The sequence below is a fragment of the Aquarana catesbeiana genome, linkage group LG11, assembly GCF_042186555.1.
Source record: "Aquarana catesbeiana isolate 2022-GZ linkage group LG11, ASM4218655v1, whole genome shotgun sequence".
NCBI lineage: Eukaryota > Metazoa > Chordata > Amphibia > Anura > Ranidae > Aquarana > Aquarana catesbeiana.
Genome location: NC_133334.1, coordinates 134,764,730 through 134,787,919, shown reverse-complemented (window position 1 = coordinate 134,787,919; position 23,190 = coordinate 134,764,730).

Sequence of the window (23,190 nt, the reverse complement as noted above, 5' to 3'; positions counted from 1 at the left end):
CTGTGGTACTAATAGGATCAAAAAAACACCAGTAATTTTCTTCAGGTAGCTGTATATACTGTAACAAGACAAGCCTGCCTGTCAGTAAGAAGATAACAGGAACGGATCTAGCTGAACACTGTGAGCAGGACGCACCCCACTAACTTGTAGGTTTAGCTGAACACTGTGAGCAGAACGCACCCCACTAACTTGTAGGTTTAGCAGAACACTGTGAGGTGAACGCACCACACTAACTTGTAGGTTTAGCTGAACACTGTGAGCAGGACGCACCCCACTAACTTGTAGGTTTAGCTGAACACTGTGATCAGGACGCACCACACTAACTTGTAGGTTTAGCTGAACACTGTGAGCAGGACGCACCCCACTAACTTGTAGGTTTAGATGAACACTGTGAGCAGGACGCACCGCACTAACTTGTAGGTTTAGCTGAACACTGTGAGCAGGACGCACCCCACTAACTTTTAGGTTTAGCTGAACACAGTGAGCAGGACACACCCCACTAACTTGTAGTTTTAGCTGAACACTGTGAGCAGGACGCACTGCTCTTATTGGCTTGTGACTGTCTGCCTCTCCTTCTTGGCCTTCCAGACATACTAATGGCCTGTAGCTGCACTAAGCTGGGATATATATATATATATATATATATATATATGTACTGATACTGCAGCTAGCAAAATCAACTGCCTGCCTGTAGTATGAGAACACCACCAACCTTCTACAGGTAGCTTTAGCTGAACACTGTGAGGTGGACGCACCCCACTAACTTGTAGGTTTAGCTGAACACTGTGAACAGGACGCACCCCACTAACTTGTAGGTTTAGCTGAACACTGTGAACAGGATGCACCCCACTATCTTGTAGGTTTAGCTGAACACTGTGAGCAGGACGCACTGCACTAACTGTAAATAGTCTAGCTGCCTGACTGTGGTACTAATAGGATCAAAAGAACACCAGTAATTTTCTTCAGGTAGCTGTATATACTATAACAAGATAAGCCTGCCTGTCAGTAAGAAGATAACAGGAACGGATATAGCTGAACACTGTGAGCAGGACGCACTGCACTAAACTTGTAGGTTTAGCTGAACACTCTGAGCAGGACGCACCCCACTAACTTGTAGGTTTAGCTGAACACTGTGAGGTGGACGCACCACACTAACTTGTAGGTTTAGCTGAACACTGTGAGCAGGACGTACCCCACTAACTTGTAGGTTTAGCTGAACACTGTGAGCAGGACGCACTGCACTAACTGTAAATAGTCTAGCTGCCTGACTGTGGTACTAATAGGATTAAAAGAACACCAGTAATTTTCTTCAGGTAGCTGTATATACTGTAACAAGACAAGCCTGCCTGTCAGTAAGAAGATAACAGGAACGGATCTAGCTGAACACTGTGAGCAGGACGCACCACACTAACTTGTAGGTTTAGCTGAACACTGTGAGCAGGATGCACCCCACTAACTTGTAGGTTTAGCTGGACACTGTGATCAGGACGCACCCCACTAACTTGTAGGTTTAGCTGAAAACTGTGAGCAGGACGCACCCCACTAACTTGTAGGTTTAGCTGAACGCTGTGAGCAGGATGCACTGCACTAACTGTAAATAGTCTAGCTGCCTGACTGTGGTACTAATAGGATCAAAAGAACACCAGCAATTTTCTTCAGGTAGCTGTATATACTGTAACAAGACAAGCCTGCCTGTCAGTAAGAAGATAACAGGAACGGATCTAGCTGAAAACTGTGAGCAGGACGCACCCCACTAACTTGTAGGTTTAGCTGAACACTGTGAGCAGGATGCACTGCACTAACTGTAAATAGTCTAGCTGCCTGACTGTGGTACTAATAGGATCAAAAGAACACCAGCAATTTTCCTCAGGTAGCTGTATATACTGTAACAAAACAAGCCTGCCTGTCAGTAAGAAGATAACAGGAACGGATCTAGCTGAACACTGTGAGCAGGACGCACTGCACTAACTTGTAGGTTTAGCTGAACACTGTGAGGTGGACGCACCCCACTAACTTGTAGGTTTAGCTGAACACTGTGAGCAGGAGGCACTGCACTAACTGTAAATAGTCTAGCTGCCAGACTGTGGTACTAATAGGATAAAAAAAACACCAGTAATTTTCTTCAGGTAGCTGTATATACTGTAACAAGACAAGCCTGCCTGTCAGTAAGAAGATAACAGGAACGGATCTAGCTGAACACTGTGAGCAGGACGCACCCCACTAACTTGTAGGTTTAGCTGAACACTGTGAGCAGGACGCACCCCACTAACTTGTAGGTTTAGCTGGACACTGTGAGCAGGACGCACCGCACTAACTTGTAGGTTTAGCTGAACACTGTGAGCAGGACGCACCCCACTAACTTTTAGGTTTAGCTGAACACTGTGAGCAGGACGCACCCCACTAACTTGTAGTTTTAGCTGAACACTGTGAGCAGGATGCACTGCACTAACTGTAAATAGTCTAGCTGCCTGACTGTGGTACAAATAGGATCAAAAGAACACCAGCAATTTTCTTCAGGTAGCTGTATATACTGTAACAAGACAAGCCTGCCTGTCAGTAAGAAGATAGCAGGAACGGATCTAGCTGAACACTGTGAGCAGGACGCACTGCACTAACTGTAAATAGTCTAGCTGCTTGACTGTGGTGAAAGTGTTTCCACCGCTCAGGCTGACACTGACCCAGGTGTAAGTGAAAGTTTCAGAGCAGAAGAGTTCCAGGTGCTGGCTGAATGCTAGACAAGGCAGGCTTGAATGGAGGAGAGGATTTGGATGCCGCACACCGGATGTAGTCAAAAAACTTCACTTTATTGAAAAAATGGGATCATCAAAATAACAAGACTGTCATGCAGAAAGTACAGGTAAGCTGACGCATTTCGCACTCAGGACTGAGTGCTTACTCATAGCTGAGCAGAGCTATGAGTAAGCACTCAGTCCTGAGTGCGAAACGCGTCAGCTTACCTGTACTTTCTGCATGACAGTCTTGTTATTTTGATGATCCCATTTTTTCAATAAAGTGAAGTTTTTTGACTACATCCGGTGTGCGGCATCCAAATCCTCTCCTCCATTCAAGCCTGCCTGACTGTGGTACTAATAGGATCAAAAGAACACCAGTAATTTTCTTCAGGTAGCTGTAAATACTGTAACAAGACAAGCCTGCCTGTCAGTAGGAAGATAACAAGAACGGATCTAGCTAAACTAAATACAGTGTATATATATATATATGCAACACCTGGGATGCATATATATACACAATACACTGTAAGTGCAGCTAACTGGCTGACTGTTCTGCCTAATCTATCTAACTCAAATCAAATGTCACTGTCTGTCTCTCTCTCTCAATGAACGCCGGAACACACACTACACAGGGCCGCCGTGCAGGCGGCCTTATATAGTGTGGGGCGTGTACTAAATCCCCTGAGCCATAATTGGCCAAAGCCTCCTTGGCTTTGGCCAATTACGGCTCCCTGTTCAGGCGGCGCTGTGATTGGCCAAGCATGCGGGTCATAGTGCATGCTTGGCCCATCATCAGCCAGCAATGCACTGCGATGCCGCAGTGAATTATGGGCCGTGACGCGCCACACGAATTTGGTGCGAACGGCCCATATCGTTCGCAATTCGGCGAACGGGCGAACAGACGATGTTCGAGTCGAACATGGGTTCGACTCGAACACGAAGCTCATCCCTAGTAATCAACAAAAATATTTAGAATTTAATTTGGGCGTGAAACCAGGGCACCAGCAGAGTTTCGCAATTTGTACATGTGGGGCAGTTTTACTGTATGGTTGAGCTTTCTTGCGAACATAGTAGAAGCAGAGTTACTTAATAACAAAAATTTCACCTTAGACCATAGTAAGGATTTTTTAGTGTTGTCAGTATGGATGGGCCGAACACCCCCCTGTTTGGTTCGCACCAGAACATCTTGAACAGGGAAAACGTTCTAGCAAACATGCAAACTCTATTAAAGTCTATGGGACACTAACATGAAAAATCAAAAGTCCTAAATTTAAAGGCTTAAATGCAAGTTATTGCCATAAAAAGTGTATGGGGACCTGGGTACTGCCCTGGGGGATATGTATCAATGCAAATTTTTTTTTCTTAAAACGATCGTTTTTAACCACTTGCTGACTGCCTAATGCAGATATACTGTGGCAGAATGGCACGGGCAGGCAAAATCACGTACCTGGTACGTGATCTGCCTCCCGCGGGCGGGGGCCGCATCGCGCCCCCCCTGGTGCCTGAGGCAGTCGGCTTTGTTAGGGGAGCGATCCAGGCTGAGGGAGAGGCCACTCATTCGTGGCCACCCCTCGCGATCGCTCCCAACGAATGAAAATCTTCCTCTGCTGCTGTAATGTAAACAGCGGCAGAGGAAGTGATGTCATCTCTCCTCAAACCAGTCTTTTCGTTCCGGCGCCGAGGAGAGAAGACATCAATGTGAGTTGCACAACACTACACTAACAGTAGAACACACTAGGCACGCTTTTCACCCCCCCATCACCCCCGATCACCCCCCTCTACCCCCTGTCACAGTGACACCAATAGCAGGGTTTTTTTTGCATTGGAGTCAGTTTTTTGACAGTTATAAGTGGTAGGGCAGTCAGTGTTAGCCCCCTTTAGGTCTAGGATACCCCCCTAACCTCCCCAATAAAGTTTTAACCCCTTGATCACCCCCCGTCGCCAGTGTTACTAAGCGATCGTTTTTCTGATCGCTGCATTAGTGTCACAGGTGCTAGTTAGGGAGGTAAGTATATAGGTTCGCCGTCAGTGTTTTATAGTGACAGGGACCCCCATATACTATCTAATAAAGGTTTTAACCCCCTGATTGCCCCCTAATTATCCCTTTCACCAGTGATCACCGTATAACTGTTACAGGTGAGGCTGGTTAGTTAGTTTGTTTTTTATAGTTTCAGGGCACCTGCCGTTTATTACCTAATAAAGGTTTAACCCCCTAATCGCCCGGTGGTGATATAAGTTAAGTTTTAGGGTCAGATAAGGTCTGCGTCGCCCCAGGCAGCGTCAGGTTAGCGCCGGTACCGCTAACACCCACGCACGCAGCATACACCTCCCTTAGTGGTATAGTATCTGAACGGATCAATATCTGATCCGATCAGATCTATACTAGCGTCCCCAGCAGTTTAGGGTTCCCAAAAATGCAGTGTTAGCGGGATCAGCCCAGATACTTGCTAGCACCTGCGTTTTGCCCCTCCGCCCGGCCCAGCCCAGCCCAGCCCAGCCCACCCAAGTGCAGTATCGATCGATCACTGTCACTTACAAAACACTAAACACACATAACTGCAGTGTTCACAGAGTAAGGCCTGATCCCTGTGATCACTAACAGTTTTTGTTGGTAGCATTTCGATACAGTCGCTAACAGTCAGGAGCTTTTTTCCTGTAAGTCTCACTAGTGTACCACTAAATTTAGAGCCCAAAATGGCAAATCGAAGGTACACTAGTGAAGAGGCCTACACGTTTCTGAGCATGACAGATAGTGAAGAGGAAGTCACTCATCTGTCAGATTCAGGCTCAGAATACGATCCTGTAGACGACAACGGCTCCATGACAGATAGCTCTGATGATGGAGTTGTGGTCCCTGCCAAGGTCAGGCGTACCAGACCCCGAACTTCTTCTTCTGTCGTTGATGTGCAAGAACCGCAGGTCTCTCGTATGGAGCAGAGCAGTACTAGTGCCACTATTCCTTCTGGTGAACTGGCAAGCACCAGCGGCCTAGTATACCCTGGTCGTACATCCAGCACTGCAGTATCACGTGGTGACGTGGCGAGTCCCATAAGTGCAGTTCAAGCTGGCGAGGTGGCAAGCACAAGTAGTGTCCCACTGCCACCAAGAAGAAAATGGGCCCGTCGTGCCCATAGTGCCCTTTCCTGCTGCATTCGCCAATCTTAATTGGGAACCCACCACTTCTGCAGCACCCGTACTTCCCCCATTCACTGGCCAACCCTGCATTCAGGTGGAAACAGTTGATTTTACGTCACTTGATTTTTATTCGCTGTTTTTCACCGAAGATCTCTATAGATCTATTGTGGACCAAAGCAATTTGTACGCTGGTCAACACATCGCCACTATTCCCCAGTCCTCCCTTGCCAGAGATTGGCAACCAATTACGGTCTCCGAATTTAAGCTCTTTCTGGGCCTTTCCCTCAACATGGGCATAACCAAAAAGAGTGAGTTGCGGTCATATTGGTCCACTTAACCAATTCACCATATGCCTGTGTTCTCTGCCTCCATGACCAAGGCACGATACGAGCAGATTTTGCGGTTCATGCACTTCAATGACAATGAACTCTGTTGTCCTCGTGGAGACCCTGGATACGATCAGCTCTACAAAATTCGGCCCCTCGTAAACCACTTCAACCAACGTTTTGCAGACTTGTTTACTCCCCATCAAGTTGTCTGCGTTAATGTGTCCCTGATTAAGTTTTCTGGTCGCTTTTCATTCAAACAGTACCTTCCAAGCAAACGTGCCAGATACGGGGTCAAGATGTATAAGCTCTGTGACAGGGCCACAGGCTATACATGTAGTTTTATGGTTTACGAGGGCAAAGATAGTCACGTAGAGCCAACAAACTGCCCTGACTACATAGGAAGCGCTGGCAAGATTGTGTGGGACTTGGTGTCACCCTTATTCGGAAAGGGGTACCACTTGTACGTGGACAATTATTACACGAGCGTGCCACTTTTTAGTCACCTTTTTGATCATCAGATTGGAGCATGTGGCACTGTGCGACCTGATCGCCAGGGCTTTCCCCAGCGGCTTTTAGATTCCCGTCTTAGGCTGGGGGAGAGAGCCTACTTGCAGTGTAATAATTTGCTCGCTATGAAGTGGAGGGATAATAAGAATGTTTTCGTTCTTACCTCCCTTCATGCAGACACAACGGTCCAAATTAGTACGGCAACTGGTGTTGTGGAGAAACCCCTCTGTGTCCACGAATATAACCAAAATATGGGAGGGGTGACCAGTTTTTGGCGCCGTACCTAGTTGCCCGTAAGGCCAGACGCTGGTACAAAAAAGTGTCTGTTATTTATTTTAATTGGCTTTGCTGAACGCTTATGTGCTATACAGAGCTTCAGGACGGATTGGATCCTACCTTAAATTCCAGGAAGAGATCGTCAGAGCCCTTCTGTTTCCAGACGGTGCTCCACCTCACCTTCCCAATACAAATGCAGTAAGCCGGCTGCATGAGAGGCATATTCTTTATGTACTCCCGAGTACCCCTACCCAACGAGCCCCCCAAAAAAGATATTGTGTCTGCAACAAGCGCGGATATAGGCGTGACACCCGCTATTATTGTCCCTCCTGTCCTGACAATCCTGGTCATTGCATTGGTGAATGTTTTGAATGCTACCATACACTAGTTGAGTATTAGCGTAGGGTACAGCACTGCACAGACTAGGACACACTTTCACAAGGTCTCCCAAGATGCCATCGTATTTTGAGAGACCCGAACCTGGAAACGGTTACAGTTACAAAAGTTACAGTTACAAAAAAAAGTGTAAAAAATATATATATATATATATATATATAAAATAAAAAAAACAAAAATAGTTGTCGTTTTATTGTTCTCTCTCTATTCTCTCTCTATTGTTCTGCTATTTTTTACTGTATTCTATTCTGCAATGTTTTATTGTTATTATGTTTTTATCATGTTTGCTTTATAGGTATGCAATTTTTTTATACTTTACTGTTTACTGTGTTTTATTGTTAACCATTTTTTTGTTTTCGGGTACGCCATTCAGCTGCAGAGAGGACTTATTTATCTTGACAGCAACAGCGTTTGCTCCCACGATACATAAAGCTGTGACTCCAGAGCTGTTGGAGGTGATTTCATCACCACAGTTACATACTTCAGCATATATGCAGAAGTATGGGGGCAGCAGGGGCGGAGGAGCGATTTGCTTCTACCTTTTGCGGGAGGATGCCCCCATGCTTCGGCATATATATATTTTAGGCATAAGTTGCGTTAAATGTTTTATTTTTTACTATGTTTTTTTTTGTATTTGCTTTGCAGGTATGGTAAGTCTTATGCCCCGTACACACGGTCGGATTTTCCGATGGACAATGTCCGATCAGAGCGTGTTGTCGGAAATTCCGACCGTGTGTGGGCGCCATCGGACATTTTCCATCGGATTTTCCAACACACAAAGTTGGAGAGCAGGAGATACAATTTTCCGACAACAAAATCCGATCGCGTCAATTCCGACCGTGTGTGGCCTGTTCTGACGCACAAAGTGCCACGCATGCTCAGAAGAAATTCCGACACGGGACAGCTCGTTCTGGTAAACTTAGCGTTCACAATGGATACAGCACTTTCGTCACGCTGCAATGTTCAAAATGGTTTAATACAGCGCACTCTCTTCTTCTTTATAATGTGACAAGAATTAAGTAGTTTTGATGCTCATATTTCACACACACTTCTCACAAACTTCTTTCGTTACTATTTATCGGGATTCCCTCAATATATTTTGATTTCTCACATCTGACAACATATTTTTTTTTTTTTTTGACTTTAATGTAGAATCTTTTTTTGTGTTTCTCTTTTTAAATTTTTTTTTTTGGTGATTTTGATTTGTACTCCCGAAAATGTTTGTGTGTTTTTTGTGACAAGTTCCCACAACACCATTGATATGTTGTTCTATTTAATCTGTAGGAGATTGTTTGGTGTTGTTGTCCCTTGTTAATTTCACATTTTATGTTTTTAGAAATGTACCTGAATCGTCACCAACAAACGATCCTTTTTGGATGAAAACACACACAGGAGAGTAGAATTTACCTAAAAAAATTTATTAAGGGGTCACAACTATAAACAAAGAGGGAGGCAACGCTGGAGAAACTGCAGAAGTGGGCGAAGCCTGGGACCCCCAGGGCAGACATCAATTATTTAAAAGCAAAATTGGTGGCCTGAGGAGTCCTTATCTAAGGGAGGGCAGTCTGGTCCAGAAGTCCCAGAGATCCGGAAAGCAGCAGATGACATCTGTGTCCCCAGGTTGTGGTCATACGAGAGACTGCATCTTCTGTCAGACCAGACTGAACCCAGGGTCATCACTCTTTGGTCTTCCTTCCACGCTTCCTTCCAGCCTTTGGCTGTGGTGGTGGAGTTGTGGCAGCAGGAGGAGGAGGAGGAGGAGGAGGAGGATCGTCGATTTCAATGACATCCGTCTTGTGTGTCAGTTCCACACTCTCCCCCTTACGTAGGACTTTATAAATCAGGTCCTCAGAGATCTGGCTTTGGCCCTCCTGCATGCCCAGCAATTTGGTGGCAGCCATGCAGGCAAAGGCCTCTTCAGGACTGGGGAAGGCTCTCAGGGACGCCGAAGCCTCCTGGATCAGCCTGTATGCTGAATCCTGCACAGGACTGGGAGTCGTCTTCCTGGCTCGTTTATGTGGCAGGCGGAGGGGAGGAACCTGAGACTCAGTCAGGCTGCGACTTGTCCCAGGCTTCTCTTGGCTGACACTTAGCCCCGCCTCCTCCTGGCTGACAATAATCCCCGCCTCCTCCTGGCTGACACTAATCCCCGCCTCCTCCTGACTGCCACATTCCACAGCCTCCTCCTGGCTGAGGTCTTCCTGTGTATGAAAAAGGTACATAGTTTTAGTGTTGTTTTCATCAATCACACACAATTTTCACCTCCTGACTGCTGCAAATTGAATGTTAACAAATATAACAGACTATCCTTCTGAGCCCAGCATTTTGCATTCTTGTCCCAATTTTGGGTGCCCACTACTGTCTATTGATATGTAAAACACTTTTTTTAATCAGCAATTAATGATCAATAATAACATCTAGTAAACATCATTTATTTATTGCCCAGAAATCTGTAGAAGAATGCTATACCTGACTCCAGCTGGGCTCCTCCACTTCTTCCTGGCTGGAAGGCCCAGGTTGGACATCAGAAGCTTCAGCTGGTATGGAAGGAAGCGTGGAAGGAAGAGTAGAGAGGGATTCCCTGACTTCAGTGTGGTCTGACAGAAATCGCAGTCTCTTATAGTACCACAGCCTGGGGACATAAACGTCATCTGCTGCAGCTCCAGACCTCTGGGAATCTGTGACCTTCTTGCGCTCCCTAAGATATGTGCTCCTCAGGCCACCAATTTTAGCTTTTAAATAAGGGATGGTTGCTGTGGGGACCACCGGCTTCACTAACTCCAGCAGTTTCTCCAGCGCTGCCTGCCTCTTCTGTTTGTGATTATAGTGGGGGTGTCTCACTTGCCACAGACAGGGCAGCTCCCTGTACTTGTCAATAAACAGGGGCAGGAAATTGTGGTCGTTGAACCCATCCATTTTCTCTGCAAGACACAACACAAGACAAACCCTAATGTCAGGCCAAACTCCCCTAATCTTGTTACAATATAGGCTTCCATTTCGAAGCAGTATAGGCCCAAGTTTAGATCCTACCTTTGTTAGCACGATCGGCGTCTCCGATGCTCCTTCCTCCGCTCACAGATCGTACGTAAGACGCGCGCGTTACGATTTATACACACTGCGCATGCGTATAACTCCGCCCGCCCCTGACGTTCTTTCTATTCTATTCCCCGACCCTTTTCATTCGGCGCAGTGGAGGAAGAGCACATGGTGGATAGACAGCAGGATCGTGCTAATTACAGCAACGAGGAGGAGGAGGAGGAGGAAAGGCCGGAGCCTGAAACGTCCCGATCCAGAAGGAGATTCCTTTGGGGAGATGTTGGAGATGGTGGACATCCTGAAGAAGGCCGACTATGATGGAAAGTATGGGCCTTACCCCAACCACAATGTCCGAAAGGCCAAGATCATGGCGAAAGTGGTCAGGAGTCTGCACCGGAAATTCGGGGTACGACGATCGAAAGATCAGCTAAGGAAGCGGTGGTCGGACCTGAAATTACGAGAACATGAGCAGTACAGAAAGATCCGGAGAGTGCTGCAAAAAAGTAAGTAGTTGTGCTGTGTTCCTATTGTTCTTGTGTTTATTACGTTCGTGCTGCTCCATGTGCTTTTAGGAACTGTTGTACAGTTTAAAATGGCAACTTTCATGTTCATGGGCACATTATTCATTCGGATCACACATTTTTATTTCGGACGATAAAATACCATTGTTTAGGCCATATGCGTTTGGCCACCATTTTGAGGCCCTATACTTGTCTTCAAAGAATTGGGTTGTGTAGATGGGTTTGTTACTAGAATGAAATGCAAACTAGATTCTGTGTAAGGAGAGGACACTCAGCAGCTGTTTTCACATCTGGACACTGGAGCACTAGTGTGGGACCCCAGAACACCATTTTTATTAGGGGGGCCACACAGGTGCTCCAGTGTATACTATAGGGGGGTCTCCATCTGTGAAGCTTGTACAAAACAGGTAAAGTATTGCAGCTTGACAAAGGACACTAAAAAAGCTACATCTTGGAACTCGGCTAAAATAGACAATTGTACCCCACTTCCAAGCAATATTTCATCTTTATAGTTCTGCCATCAAATATCTGTGTGCTAATTATACCATTTTTGTTTTACATAGGGGAGAAAAGACTCGGAGGACACCCCTCATCCGAGGAGACCAGAGCCCCCCCCCCCCCCTCTGGAAGAAGGGGAAATCCCCCCAACACAAGAAGAGCAGGAGGAAGAAAACGTGGTGGAACTAGTCACCACAACAGGTGAGTGTCTGCAACCACAGGCTCAGATAAGAATTGGATGGCGGCATATTTTTTTTAGACCTAATTTATTTTTGGGTTCCTCTCTTTTTAGGTGATCGTGAGGTTGTGGATGAAGATCCTTTCACATCCGAAAGTGCCCAGATCCTGATCGGGGAGATCATGGGGTGTAATTTACAATTGGAAAACATCAAGCAAAACATCAATGATGTTATTCCAAAATATAAAAACATCATTGATGATGTTTAAAACCCCTCCAAATCACTTTCTTCTTTTGTGTGCTACAATGTGCGAAATGTTTTTGTGATTTTTCCCAAAGCCAAATTTGGGGGATGCACACAGTGTGCCAACATGTGCTATCTGCCATCACAGGAGATCAATGGACGCGTTTTGGGGGTGCAACCCCTACCTCAATAATAAAGTAGCGGTGAGGAAGGGCTTTCTCCCCCAAAACACGTCCCTTGATCCCCCCTGATGGCAGATAGCACATGTTGACATTGTGAAATTTGTGTGCATTTTCCAAATTTGGCTTTTCCTGGGGTGATTTCCCCCTATCTGAATGCAATATCAAACACAGTTCCTAAATACTCATGTCTGATATTGCCTTCAAGTTCTACCAAATGTGAACTTTGTAAGATCAAGATTTGTGTCTTTCTTGTGGGTTTTACACAGGCCTGTTTTCTATAAAATGCACATTTTGATTTTGGATAATGACACCACAAAAATTGTTATACAACAAACATGTTGGTTTGTCAGAAAAACCTTTGGTAAATGCACATGTGATTGTGCAGGTATTAAAAAGATTGTTCATGAAGAATGTGTGGATTATTGTCTCAACGCTACAACACTTTTGGGGTGATGTAATTGTTGTTTTATGAGAAAATGGGGGTAATTTTCCAAATCCACTTTGCACTACAAGTGCAGTTTCAGTGCAGTTGCAAGTGCACTTGTAGTGAAAAGTGTCTTTGCATTTAGTAAATAACAGCCAACAGTGCTTTGTATAAGGTTACACAATCACAACATTTTCTGCACTCCACACATTTCTGTCAGGGTCAGCTCAAACAAACACAAGCAGTAAATGTCCACAAAGAAGAGCCTGGGGGGAGATGCCTGTCAAGAACTTGAGGTCCTGCAGGCTTCTCCCTGTGGCCAAATACCGCAGGGTAGCGACCAACCTCTGCTCCGGAGTGATGGCTTGCCTCATGCAGGTATCCTGCCTGCTAATATAAGGGGTCAGCAAAGCCAACAAACGGTGAAACACGGGGTCCGTCATCCGGAGAAAGTTCCTGAAATCATCAGGATTATTCTCACGGATCTCACAGAGAAAAGGCATATGACAGAACTGGTCACGCTGAAGCAACCAATTCTTGGTCCACGAACTCCTCCCCACCCTGTTCATGGACTGGACTTGTGTCAAGGTCAGGACCCCAACACCAAGCCCCCGCACAGCACGAACTGTACGAGGAGTACGCATACGAAACATGGCTAGAAAACGGTCGGCTGCTCAGAACGAAGTAACAGAACGCACTGAAGAACAGCAAGGCCTGTGAAGAGCGACCTGAAAAACCAGCAACGAGCAGGCAAGATCACACAGAAAACTCCGATACGAACTGACTGCACGCACTGAAGAGCAGATACAAACCCACAAGCACAAACTGAACAGCAGAAAACGATCTGAAAGCCACGAGTCTGAAAAAGCGCGAATCGTCTCTCACCAAACTTTTACTAACACGAGATTAGCAAAAGGAGCCCAAAGGGTGCCGCGCTTGGTTCTGAACCGGCCTTTTCTAGTCTCGTCGTACGTGGTGTACGTGACCGCGTGGTTGTTGATCGGAAATTCCGACAACTTTGTGCGACCGTGTGTAGGCAAAACACGTTTGAGCCAACATCCGTCGGAAAAAATCCTAGGATTTTGTTGTCGGAATGTCCGAACAAAGTCCGACCGTGTGTACGGGGCATTACTGTTATACTGTAATGTTACTTTGTTTTATTGTTAACCATCGTTTGCTTAGCAGGTACGCCATCCAGTTGCAGCGCAGATTTATTTATCTTGACAGCAACAGCGTTTGCTCCCACGATACATAAAGCCGTGACTCCAGCACTGTAGGAGGTGATTTCACCACCACAGTTAAAAAAAGAGCATATGTGCTGAAGCATGGGGGCAGCAGGGGTGGAGGAGTGATTAGCTCCCACCTTTTGGGGCGGATGCCCCCATGCTTTGGCATATATAAACGGTGCATGTATGCTCATCATTAGAAGTGGGTGGATGAAGGGAGGTATTCTAATGGTGGGCATACTCACCGATCAATCTCTTTTTTTCATGCAGCCCAAAGGCTGCATGAAAAAAAAGTTTACAATATATGCCCAACAAGGACCAGCAACCTACTGATATGTTGCTGGACTTTGAGTGGTTATACCAGAATAATGCCAGCAGGTTTATGTATCATCTTAGTATCATTCTTTTCAGCCAGTGATCGGCTTTCATGTAAAAGCAATCTTAATTGCTAATTAACCTCTAGACTGCTTTTACAAGCAGTGGGAGGAAATGCCCCCCCCCCACCGTCTTCCATGTTTTTCTCTGGCTCTCCTGTCCCTGTCCCTGAGAATGCAGCCGGTGATTCAGCCAGCTGACCATAGTGCTGATCAGAGACCAGAGTGGCTCCAAACATCTCTATGGCCTAAGAAACCGGAAGCTACGAGCATTTCATGACTTAGATTTCGCCGGATGTAAACAGCGCCATTGGGAAATTGCAAAAGCATTTTATCACACCGATCTTGGTGTGGTCAGATGCTTTGAGGGCAGAGGAGAGATCTAGGGTCTAATAGACCCAATTTTTTCAAAAAAGAGTACCTGTCACTACCTATTGCTATCATAGGGGATATTTACATTCCCTGAGATAACAATAAAAATGATTTAAAAAAATGAAATAAACAGTTTAAAAATAAGATAAAACTCAGCAAAAAATTAATAAAGAAAAAAAAAAAAAAGCACCCCTGCAAACATCGGTCTGGCGTCAAATGTAAACAGCAATTGCACCATGCATGTGAGGTATCACCGCAAAGGTCAAATCGAGGGCAGTAATTTTAGCACTAGACCTCCTCTGTAAATCTAAAGTGGTAACCTGTAAAGGCTTTTAAAGGCTTTTAAAAATGTATTTAGTTTGTCGCCACTGCACGTTTGTGCGCAATTTTAAAGCATGTCATGTTTGGTATCCATGTACTCGGCCTAAGATCATCTTTTTTATTTCATCAAACATTTGGGCAATATAGTGTGTTTTAGTGCATTAAAATTTAAAAAAGTGTGTTTTTTCCCAAAAAAAGTGTTTGGAAAATCACTGCGCAAATACTGTGTGAAAAAGAAAAAAAAAAAAATCACCGACCATTTTGAACTGTAGGGAATTTGCTTTAAAAAAAATATAATGTTTGGGGGTTCAAAGTAATTTGCTTGCAAAAAAAATAATTTTTTCATGTAAACAAAAAGTGTCAGAAAGGGCTTTGTCTTCAAGTGGTTAGAAAAGTACGTGATGTGTGACATATGCTCCGTACACATGGTCGGACTTTGTTCGGACATTCCGACAACAAAATCCTAGGATTTTTTCCGACGGATGTTGGCTCAAACTTGTCTTGCATGCACACGGTCACACAAAGTTGTCGGAAAATCCGATCATTCTAAATGCGGTGACGTAAAACACGTAAGTTGGGACTATAAACGGGGCAGTGGCCAATAGCTTTCATCTCTTTATTTATTCTGAGCATGCATGGCTCTTTGTCCGTCAGATTTGTGTATACACGATCGGAATTTCCGACAACGGATTTTGTTGTCGGAAAATTTTATATCCTGCTCTCAAACTTTGTGTGTCGGAAAATCTGATGGAAAATGTGTGATGGAGCCTACACACGGTCAGAATTTCCGACAACAAGGTCCTATCACACATTTTCCATCGGAAAATCCGACCGTGTGTATGGGGCATTAAGCTTCTAAATGTTGTGCATAAAATGCCAGGACAGTTCAAAACCCCCCAAATGACCCCATTTTGGAAAGTAGACACCCCAAGCTGTTTGCTGATAGGCATGTCGAGTCCATGGAATATTTTATATTGTGACACAAGTTGCGGGAAAAAGACAAATTTTTTTTTTTTTGCACAAAGTTGTCACTAATTGATATATTGCTCAAACATACCATGGGAATATGTGAAATTACACCCCTAAATACATTCATACATTCGACTTTTTGGGAGCCTAGCCGCGTACGAGATCCCGAAAACCAAGCACCGCCTTCAGGCTTTCTAAGGGCGTAAATTTTTGATTTCATTCTTCACTGCCTATCACAGTTTCGGAGGCCATGGAATGCCCAGGTGGCACAACCCCCCCCCCCAAATTACCCTATTTTGGGAAGTAGACATGCCAAGCTACTTGCTGAGAGGTATAGTGAGTATTTTGCAGACCTCACTTTTTGTCACAAAGTTTTGAAAATTGAGAAAAGAAAAAAAACATTTTTTCTTGTCTTTCTTAATTTTCAAAAACAAATGAGATCTGCAAAATACTCACCATGCCTCTCAGCAAATAGCTTTGGGTGTCTACTTTCCAAAATGGGGTCATTTGGGGGGGGGGGGGTTGTTCTATCTTGGCATTTTATGGCCTTCAAAACTGTGATAGGTAGTGAGGAGTGAAATAAAAAATGTACGCCCTTAGGAATACTGAAGGCGGTGCTTGGTTTTCGGGGCCCCGTACATGGCTAGGCTCCCATAAAGTCCCACACATGTGGTATCCCCATACTGCAATTCCACATATGCCCATGGCCTGTGTGAGCAATATATCATTTAGTGACAACTTTTTGTAATTTTTTTTTTTGTCATTATTTAATCACTTGGGACAAAAAATTAATATTCAATGGGCTCAACATGCCTCTCAGCAATTTCTTTGGGGTGTCTACTTTCCAAAATTGGGTCATTTGGGGGGGGGGGTTTGTACTGCCCTGCCATTTTAGCACCTCAAGGAATGACATAGGCAGTCATAAACTAAAAGCTGTGTAAATTCCAGAAAATGTACCCTAGTTTGTAGACGATATAACTTTTACGCAAACCAATAAATATACCCTTATTGACATTTTTTACCAAATACATGTGGCTGAATACATTTTGGCCTAAATGTATGACTAAAATTGAGTTTATTGGATTTTTTTTTATAACAAAAAGTAAAAAATATAATTTTTAAAAAATTTTTTCGGTCTTTTTCTGTTTATAGCGCAAAAAATAAAAACTGCAGAGGTGATCATATACCTTCAAAAGAAAGCTCTATTTGTGGGAAAAAAAGGACGCAAATTTCGTTTGGGTACAACATTGCATGACTGCACAATTAGCAGTTAAAGCGACGCAGTGCCAAATTGTAAAAAGTGCTCTGGTCAGGAAGGGGGTAAATCCTTCCGGGGCTGAAGTGGTTAAAGGAGCAGTGATTTTATTCATGCTTAAAGCGAAACAATAAAAATGAAAAAATCCTTTAAATATAGTGTCTTATGCTCGGCCCAAAAAGTTTGTTCATCCCTAGTGGTGCCTGAACACTGCAGCCCCTCACAGTTACTCTTGCTGGGCTCAGGAACAGGCCATCTGTTATAAATTAGAAACAAATTCAATTGCATGCACCAGTTAAACAGGTGCAGAAAAATTGGGCCTTGGGTGTTGATGGTGTCTGTACACTGTAACCCATCACAGTTACTCTTGCTGGGCACAGGAATGGGCCCTGCTGTTAAAAATTTGAAAACAAAATTTAAATTACATGCACCTGTCAAACAGGTGCAGACAAATTAGGCCTTGGGTGTTGGTGGTGCCCTGAACCAAAATATTGTTGGAAGCTAGCATAGTCAAGATTCAGGAATAGGATAGGCATCATAGGCGGTCTTCAAGGGATCCCAGATCCCTAGCAAATTCAATTAGTTACATCAGCATCAGGGGCTTGATAGCTGCTGTTGATCCAGGACTGGTTAATTTTGATAAATGTCAGATGCTCAATAGAGTCTGTAGACAGACGCACTCTTTTATCAATCACAAAACCTCCAGCAGCATTCGGAAAGCATGCTGGATGCAGGACAGACCAGTAGCTCGATTGCATATTGAGCAAGTTTTGGCCAAGACCCAGTAACCCAGTGGATGCACAGATGGAGATGTCTCCAAGTCTGCTCTTGCCCCTAGATAATCCTGCAGAATATGATGCAGATGCTGCCGATGGTTGCTTAAACCTAACAGCCCTGGCTGCTGAGGACTAAAGAATTGTTTAAAGGTATTCGCCAGCCGCCTTCTCCACCCCTTTTCCTCTGACCGAACGAAGCCTCAGAAACACATTGTCCAGGAAATGGTAACCTCCCAGTGTCTGGAAAGGTGTTACACAAATTTTTCTTCAAGGTGTCCTGAAGATGGTTCACCCTTTGCTCCATCTGAGAAGGCAGGATAAGCTCTGCAACTTTAACCTTGTAACGTGGATCAAGAGGGGTTGCCAGCCAGTAATGATCCATCTCCTTGATACCACAAATCCTCTGGTCCTTTCATAGGAATTGCAGAATCAGGGAGCCCATGCAGCGTAAGTTTGAGGAGGCATGAGGCTCTGCGTCCTCTGGGTCACGAAGGATGACATTGTCAGGAACTACCTCCTCCCACCCACGTACAACTCCTTGGGTTTCTGGGGACTGAAAACCATCCCTTGAAGACTACTGTATGTTATCCTCTACATCCATGCTGACACAATCCTCCTCCTCCTCTACCTCCTGTGTGCCCCTGCTGGAATGCTATCTGCATAAAGGGGGCCTTGAGAGGAAAGGAAGTCCTCCGCTTCCTACCACTGTTCTGCCTTAAGTGCCCTGTCCATGATTTCACAAAGTATGTGATCCAGCAGAAAGACTGGAGGGATAGTGTAACTGATGCATACATTGTCGCTGCTCACCATCCTTGTGGCCTCATCAAATGGTGACAAGACAGTGCATACATTCTTTATCAGTAGTCACTGGTGTGTTGAAAAGAAGCCAAGCTCCCTTGAGCCTGTCCTTGTGCCATACTCACACAGGTACTCATTAATGGCCCTCTGCTGCTTGTGCAGCCGCTGCAGCATGCCAATGTTGAGGCGGTTGGTGGGCAGGTTGAATTCCCATTGGATGTCAGCCAGCCGAACATTGGCATTGTATAACCGCCGGAAATGGCCACAGACTTTCTGGCCTGCCTCAGAAGATCTTGTAAGTCTGGGTACCTGTTCAAGAAACACTGCACCACCAAATTCAAAGTCAAGCATGTAACATGTGTCAAGTGTCCCTGTCGAAGGGTGGAGAGAGGGTTGGTGCCATTGTTGCATACAACCATTCCTGGCTCAAGCTGCCATGGTGTCAACCACCTCTGAGCCTGTCCCTGCAGAGCTGACAGAATCTCTGCCCCAGTGTGGCTCCTGTCCCCTAGACAGACAAATGGAAGCTCTGCATCTTTAAGCCTGCCTGCTTGCGTAGCCCCTTGGACACTTAGGGAGCACTGCTGGTTCAGAGGACAATTCAGCAGAAGAGGCCATAGAGGAAGAAGAAGAGAAGTGGGTGGAGCAGACATATGTGGCAGAATCACCACTAGCTTTTTGGAAGCATGGTGGCGGAACAAGCTCCAGCACTGAACCCTGTCCTGCATCCTTCTCAGCTGCCATCAGAGTTACCCAGTGCGCCGTGAAGGAAATGTAATGTCCCTGACCATGCCTGCTGGATGACGAGTCAGCAGTAATGTGAACCTTGTTACTGACTGCCCTGTCCAACGAGGCCAAAACACTGCTTTCCACATGAAGGTACAGAGCTGGAATGGCCTTACTTGAAAATAAATTTCTTTTTGGAACCTGCTACTGTTGTACAGCACATTCCGCAAATTCACTAAAGAGGCCAGAGTCTACCAGATGAAAAGGCAGCAGTTGTACTGCGAGCAATTTGGCCAAGCTATCATTTAGATGCTGAGCATGTGGATAGCTAGGACAGTATTTTTTTTTACGGTTCAGCAACTGGGGTAGAAACATTTACCTGTTGATATCAACAGGTGGTGTTCTGCTAGCAGATTGCGTGTAAATACCTGTGGCACCCATTGCTATACCATCATTCTTTGGAGGTTTGTGAGAAGACTTGAGATATAGTAGGTGTAGAGATCCCAGATGAGGAGCAAACAGAAGTCTGCATTTTTTTATGATGTGGGTCTTTCAGGTGCTGTTACCAATGGGCTGCATGGCAAGTCGTCATATGTCTTGTCAAGCACATGGTGCCCAAGTGGCTAGTGCTCTGGCCATGCTTGATCCACTTCAGACAGAGATTGCAGACAGCAACGCTGCAGTCTGCTGCACATGTGTTGAAAAAAGCCCACACCAATGAACTTTTGGAAGTCAGCGGGCAGTCAGCAACGCCCTGCACCTGTGGAGCTCTGTGGTGTGATGCAATAGGATAGATGCCCTTAAGCTGGCATCTGGAGGACATCCTGCCTCACTGGAGTTGTGCCTCCTCCTCCTCACTTTCCTCCTCTGTTCTCTCAGGCACCCAAGTACAGTCAGTGACCTCATCATCCCTCCCTCCATCAGTGTAGCAAACTTGACAGCATGCTGCAGCTGGGGGAACATGACTGCTAGTTTCTTGTTCATCATTGGCACCCCCTCTCTCTAGGCTCACGTTACTCCCTTCCCCAACCTGGGAACCAATATCGGAGCATTCAAATTGCTGCGCATCCTCCACCAGCATGTAGCTGACACTATGATCGAATAATTCGGGTGACTCCTCCATGCATGATGGTGGGGCTACAGAAGGCGTAACTGTGGACAGGGAGCCTGTGGAATAGGCTGCTTTGATGGTAGAAAGCAAACTAGTATGAGCCTGGGTGGCAGAGAATGAGTAGGATGGGGGTGGCTTAGTTATCCACTCCACTATTCTGCATGTTGTGGCTCAATAACACGGCCAGCATAGGAAAAAAAAAAAAACAAGCATGCCCCGCCTGCAGAGGATGCACCATGTCCGCGACCACCACTTTTCACCATGGACACAGAGTCTGCTTGCCCTCTTTTAGTGGCCTGTGAGTGTCTGCCTCTCCTTGTTGGCCTTTCAGACATGATGGGGATTTTTTGGGGAGATTTTTATAACAATTTATTATAGAGTGTGTGATGAAAATATGGTGCTTGGGTGCAATAATTTTGTGCTTGGTGCACTAAAAACTGTTTTGTTTTAGTGTTTTTTTTTTTTTACAAAGAAAATTAGGGTGCAGCAGATGTGGAGAATATTTTTTTACTGCTGCTGCTGCAAAAAAAATAAATGTAGAAAAAATTAAGAAAGGCCAAAAAAAAAAACAGTGGTGATGCAGAAGGAAGGCCACCTGCGACTCAGAAGAAGGAACAGTAATTATGGAGACATTTTTTTTTGCTGCTGCTGGAAAAAAAAAATCAAAAATGCCATAAAAAAAAGGGAACCACTGCTGACACAGAAAGAGGAACACCTGTAACACAGAAGGGGGGACAAACATAGCACTGCAAGAGCAAACAATGCACTGCAAGAGCGAAGTGCATTATGGGGCACTCAGCAGCAGGCAAACTTCCTGTCGAATGCCCTATTTGTTCATGTGTTCAGCAAACACGCCAACACCCGATGTTCGAGTCGAACTTATGTTGTTAGATAGTATTAAGTTCAAAGCGCGTTTTTTTGAAGTTAATTTGTTGAAGGAGTTCTGGGGAGGGGGATTGATTATAGCGAGTGTACAAGCGATCTAGTGTCCTTGTGAGAGATCGCAAGACTGCAAGTTTGGTTTTGCATTTATTTGCTGCTATACTAATGAGATGGCCTCACATTACTGCCTTATGGGCAGTTCATAGCGTAGAGGGGGATGTTTCTGGAAGTGAGTTCTCTGTAAAGTAGTTGTCAAGATGTTTTGAGAGAGACTCAATAACTGAGGGTTCTGTAAGCAGAGAATAATTGAGTATCCACGTGTGGATCGAGGGTTTAAGGCCAATTTGTGATGTAGAGAAGGCCACCACATGATGGTGAGACCAAGCACAAACATGAATTTCCACAGCTGGATGAGTTGGCTAGGACGTTTGGGAAACATAAAATATAATCCAGGCGGGCATAACTGTTGTGTGGGTTAGGAGTAACTCTGCTTTCTATCCAAGGCTGGATGGGCCATAAGATTGAATTTGCCCCCCCCACCACCACCACCACTATTAAATTGTGGGGTGAGATATCGATCCAATGTTCTAAAGAAGTTCTTAAAAAACAAAGCTTGAGCATTGTTTGGGGCATATACAGATGCTATAGTAACAGAGCAGCCTTGAATAGCGCCTTGAAGCATAATAAATCTCCTGTTAGGATCCTTATATACATGAAGAACATCAAACATTAAAAAATTATGTATGAATATATTAGTGGAATGGGTTATGCAGTAAAATTGTTTAAAAGTTTTGTCAAAAAATTGAGGAAGGTTAGAGGTAGAAAAAAAAAATTGTCTCTTGTAACAAGAGGATATCTGCCCCTAGACTCTTCTATAGTGGCGAAATGTCTCCTTGGGCTTCTGAGGAAGGTTAAAACCCTGCACATTATGGGTTATTATTTTAAGTATTATGATAAATCGTCAGAAAAGAAGCTCGGTTATAGTGGCCCATTGACTTAAAAGTGGAATGTGAAGACTTAAAAAGGAAAGTTATTACTTCTGTGTCTATATCCTCTGCCTTATTGTGGTAGATTTTAAAGCACAAGATAAAATGTCCCAGTGGAGTAGCCAGAACCATGTAGCCATGTCTGTGGGGTGGCTGCATATAATGAACATCAGCAAAGACCCTTGTCCATAGCATACATTTAAATGAAACTGTCGTAATAGATCTTCCATAACCAAAAAAACATAGTTACATAGTAGGTGAGGTTGAAAAAAGACACAAGTCCATCAAGTCCAACCTATGTGTGTGATTATAAGTCAGTATTACATTGTATACCCCTGTATGTTGCAGTCGTTCAGGTGCTTATCTAAAAGTTTTTTTAAACTATTGATGCTCCCTGCTGAGACCACTGCCTGCGGAAGGGAATTCCAAATCTTTTCCGCTCAAACTTAAAACTTAAACAAACCGTAATTGAAAACTATGCTCAAAAAACAACAATGAGCATGGGGGTCAGGGAAAATAACTCTTCATAAAAAACAAAAAGAGAGGAGCACCTCTTGGTGTTCCCCACAGTAACTGACGTCACACGCAGTTTCCACGGGTTGGCTGCTCCTCTCCTCTGCAAGATCGGCTGTGTTCCGTCCCGGCTCCCAGCCGTATTGCAGCACGGATTAGAGACACTCTTAGGAACCTGCCTTCTCCTAATACCACACTCCACTGACACACATCCACCTGTCTAGAGCATCGTTGTGTACTGTAATGTAAGTGGTTACTTTTTTTCTCCTCTTATGAATAAACATTTTAACTTAGAGGCACTCCTCTCTTTTTGTTTTTTCTGATGACTTTGAGCCGACTTCACTCCTGTGAAGAGCAGCCCTTTGTGGACAGTCCCATATCGTGCTGGATTAACCCTTTCCATCTATAGGTAAAAGTGAGTGC